The following is a 5,140-nucleotide window of genomic DNA, read 5'->3' as shown; positions in this document are numbered from 1 at the left end:
TTACTTCTTGAACTTTAGATTTGTATCTCTGTTCCCTTACAAATGAAATCTTGAAATATAATAACAAACAACTATCTATTTGTAGCATAATACAATATTCAAAAAAATGATCCAAAACAAGGAAATAAATATTACCACTGAGGAAAACAAAACAAAATTTCTGGATAAAGTTTTAAATTTATTTTCGTAATTTTTTTTTTTTGTCTTAGAATATATCCCAGTGTTACATCAGTGCTGTTTTTAATGACACTAAAATAATTATTTGCTCCATGTGGCCAATATTATAAGGTTCATTTGTTTCAGATGGTTTTCACTTTAAAATTTTTATTCCTTTGTTTTTCTGTTTTATTATTATTTACTTTTAGGCATTGTATGATGTTTACATGGTTTAAAAGTCAAAACAACAATTTCAGAGACATTTAATTTCTATCTCTGTCTCCTCACCTCATAGCTCTCTACCATCTATAGCTGAACATTTAAAAACTGTTTGGTTATTTTTTCTGATGATTCTCATTTTAAGGGTGTGTATAATATATAAAATCATATACATATATGTTCTTATTTCCTCTCGCTTCTCACATAAATATTAACCCTTTATACAGTGTTCTTCATCTTAGTTTTTAAATTAACTTTTTCTAAAGATTATTCCATGTAAGTATATATTTTCTTCATCCTTTTTATCTGGCCACATAGCAATTTAATGTATAATTGCATTGTTTCTTATTTAACCTCTCCCTTATTAGGATACATTTAGTGTTCTTTTCTGGCTTTTACTAATACGAATAATGCAGCAGTCAATAAGTTTGTGAATTATGTTTTGGACTTCTGCAGGTATCTTTTCAAAGTAAATTACTCCAGGTAGAATGGTTAGGTGAAAGCATGGATGCATCTGTAATTTAGCTGACTTAATTTTACTTACTGTCCAATGCCTACTGCCTCCTCCACATGAACAGTATAATGCAGTGGGAAATGCATGGGCTTTGGAGTCACACTGGCCTCGACTTGAACCTGGTGCTATAACTTAACTAGTAAACTATGTGAACATAAAGATTCATAATTACTACTTCATAAGGTCTGTGTTAAGATGAAAATAAATGATGTCTGCCAAAAGCATCGAGTACCTTGTCTTGTTGCAGCGGCCATGCTCTCCATAGATCAGTTCCTTTTTCAGTCCTCAGGTTAATAAAATCTGAATGACCTTGACACCTAGATGTTTTCAGAATCTGGATTCCTTGTTACAGATTCTGTTGTGACAGCTCTAATTAAACTTAATACAGCCTTAATTTAGCCAAGAGTATCCTTATGTGTTCTATAGAAAACTTTAGCCTTGGCTATGTTAACCTAGAGTGCCTATCGCTGACCACTTACGAAACTGTATGACATCATTCCTCTCTGTGTCAAAGTTAACCACAGATTTTCAATAACATGCTTTACTGGGCAACCCGTGGAAAGAAGGGCTTATCAGTCTGTACCTGAAATCCTCTGCTACATCTGTTTTTAGGAATCCAGAACTGAAATCTATGTGATCAATTTCTATCTTAAACTATCTCACCATTTTGAATGCTAAAGATTTTCTGAGCTTTAGTTTATCAAACTCTCTCTGTTCTTTCACGACTAATTGCCAGGACACTTCTCATGAATACTGATTGAGCCCAAACAGCCTAGGCCTGTGGATAAAGGAGATTTTTTAAGGTTGCTTGGATCATCCTGGCTTAGCAACACTCATGCATAAAGGTATAAGTCTATATACCAAATGAATCAGAGACTAACTTGCTGAGGTAATTAGTGTTTCTAATTTGAGAAAGCAATCATATATGGATTATTCCTATAAATTATATGCTTCAATACAGTAGGGTCCTAGGCTTTTTAAAATCTATTTTCAATTTAAAACATAAATATTTAATGTTTTAATTGATAAGTAGAGAATATCTACGGAAAATGCTCTTTTTTTGTATTTCTGATTAAAAGTTGTTTTGGTCACGAATGGGGGTTTCTACTTCTTAACAAGAATCACCTCTTACTATGGACTGCTCATGATTTGAGAAACAGATGAGCTAGCTTCACAAGGTCAGGTGGTCCCGCCTGCCTGGTGACTGGACAAATTTGATTAACATGAAAATGAACTCTGGGTCTGGACAAACAGCAGACTCAGAAAATGTCAGGTGATAGGAAAACCCAGAACTGCCTCCTAATTTGGCAGCTGTTCTGAGATTATGATTTCTTCTGGATTGGGCAACATCTTAAATAAACCAGAAATCTCATTTAGTATGAAAACCCAACTCTTGCCTTGATCTTCAGTGTCCTTTGTTTTGCACCTAAGTCAGAAAACGAAATGAGGATTAAAACCCTTCAAAGTATACGAAGAGCAGAGACCATTTTCTCCTGGTGCATTTTTTAAAGAGGATAAGACACATTAAGGGTGATTTATATTCTGTCAGCTTTATTTGAGAGGAATGATATTCAACACTTCAACCCATTTTTACTAACATTTCTGAAGAGAAATATTTTCTTCCCCTTTAACATACTGAACCAATCTTGGTTTAAAATCTTACAATGATGCCTCAGATATCTGATGGAATTTTAGACTAAGTTAAACAGAGGAAAGAACCATTTCTTAAAAAGGATTATATGCAGTGATGTGACTGAATACATTATTCTAGTATTTTAAATTTTACTTCATGCTTCTGATATGCCACATAATTTTTTTGCTACCCATGCAGTCTTGAATTACAAAATAAAAGAGATCTTCTAGAATCCATGAGGCGAAAGTCACAGCTGTAGACATTTCTCCCAACTACAAAAGCACCTTTTTTTCAAACCATTCTCAATCTCTGGATTTTTGCAGTGCCCACAGAAACCAGTGGCACTTCAGAGGACAAAGGATATGACTACCTCCTACATATTTCCTTCAAGTCAGAAGCCTGCCAGGAAGCTCCTAATTCGACCCTTGGGAGCAGGTTGATCCTGGCAGAAGTCTCTAGGGACTGACCAAACGTTCCAACATCCCTACCTATTTTCTCCATAGTGGTGTATTCACAGGCAAGTGTTACCTTAGCATTAGGAGATTTTCTTTTCCAGTTTCCTCTGTTAACTTTAACATCTCTCTTAAGAATTGATACAGCAACCCAGTGCTAACAAGTTGCTAATGAATTAAAAACTATTTTCCTGAGAATTCTAGAAGAGAGATAAAGAGCAAGTGAGAGAAATGGGTACTGAATGGAGGAACACACATCCCCATTTCAAGAGTGCCCTGGGACAAGTGGCCTCATACTGAGAGCACTTGGCCAATAGAAGTGAGTAGGTCAGAGAGGGAGAGACAGAAACTCTGCAATGACCAACTGGGCAATTGTTGCCTTCTCGTACAATTGCATGCAGTCTTACAATAAATGAAGTGGAGTTGGGTGCAGAATGGCTTTTTCCTGCTAACCTCATAAATCAGAGTAAGAAATCATCAGCCTAGGGGAGGAAAGGGCCTTTAACTTCATTTTCCTCTAAGGTCAAGTGATGTGGTCATTTTTGTTTAATCCTTTGCACAGTTTCCTCCTAACTCACCACCAGAGGCACTCGGTGTGGCTGAAGGGTAGAAAAGAATTGGAGAGTTATGAACTGGGATAATACAGGAATATCACATTTTCAAAAAATGAGAAACATGAGGACCCTTAGCTAAGTGGATGGCAGAAGGTGATGTCGGGATTCATGAACCCTGGGGAACCCCGGCACCAGGTCACTCCTGCTCTCAGCTGTTCTCTAGTATGGCTTGGCTGTTGCACTTTGCGTCACTGCTATTCATGCCTACTGTGTCCCTATATCTGGACGGTAGCATGTATTTTGCAAGTAGAAGTTTATATCCGTTTGAGTCCCGACTCTGACTCCTCCTAAATGTGTAACCTTTGGAGAATATTTTCATCTCTCTGAGAGGTAAGACTGCACGCTCAGCTCTTGGATGGTGGTAATGCCAGAATCCTCTTCCTAATATCTAGTTAGTGTTTTCCAGTTGACAAGGTCATTTCAAGTGTTATGTCTTTCTTTTTTTCACGTGCTCTTCCAAGTTGAGGTATATGAGAATATTTTCTGAATTAACCTACAAAAAGATATGTTATATTAAAATCTGTAAATCATGTGAATGAAATATATTTGTGTATAAATGTATAAATATATCAAAGGTATGTAAATATAAAAATTTACATACACATACATTTATATAAAATGTATAAAACAATGAAAACTAAAATATGAAAAGCAATGAAGAAAGCATTGAAAACTAAAAAGACGAACAGGTATGTTTTATTCCATGTGTGCTTTATATTTTTTCTGTGATTTTATTTGTTTGTTTATTTTCAGCCTTTGAAAAAACACACATTTTTCTGTTGCAGATGCATGGCATTTTTTTGCCCTTTTCCTTGAAGATTTAATAAAATTCTGCCTTTCAGCCCTTGGCTTGGGGCTGTTGTCCTGTTATTGCATTGGATTGGGTCATGCCAGAAAAACTCTTGACCTTGTTCAAAATTGCTACAATAAGGGGCTCTGTCCCTCCTTCTCGAATAGGTATGCTGCTCTAGGACTGATGAGCTGCCTAAGAAAACTTTATATCCACCCCATAAAGCTGTCAGCAGTGAAAACAGAGAGTTTAACAGCAGGAAGTGTGAACATATTGATACCATCCACAGTATCCCGAATGCTGATGAGAACTTGCCTCTTAAATGTCCAGAGCGATGGGATTGATATTGGGAAATAAAAACATACACTTTGTTTCAGCGAACAGGACATATTGCCCTTTGGATCTAAAATAGCATCCATTCATATTGACCAGGAGGATATGTGAGAACTTCCAAGTCAGCCCCAGGAAGAGGGAGGACAGGAACTGTGAGTGTTGATGTTTTCCAGCAGTGCTCAGTGTGCATGTACCTTGAGGTCTTGCATTTATACTTACTGCTTTTGACTTTGCTTTTCCCCTGAAAGAAAATTATTTCTATTTACCAACATTTACAGCATCGTGAGATATACAGCAATTGGGCCAGTCTCTTTCAGACTTTGGACACTTACCAAGTGGCATATGTATGGCAGAGATTGCTAATTCCCTTCCTCCAACATTTGATCTCTTCTTCCTCGAATAGATAACCCTGATTCTTAGCTGATATAT

Source organism: Chlorocebus sabaeus, chromosome 8, assembly GCF_047675955.1.
Source record: "Chlorocebus sabaeus isolate Y175 chromosome 8, mChlSab1.0.hap1, whole genome shotgun sequence".
In the NCBI taxonomy this organism is placed as follows: Eukaryota; Metazoa; Chordata; class Mammalia; order Primates; family Cercopithecidae; genus Chlorocebus; species Chlorocebus sabaeus.
This window is presented reverse-complemented; position numbering follows the sequence as displayed.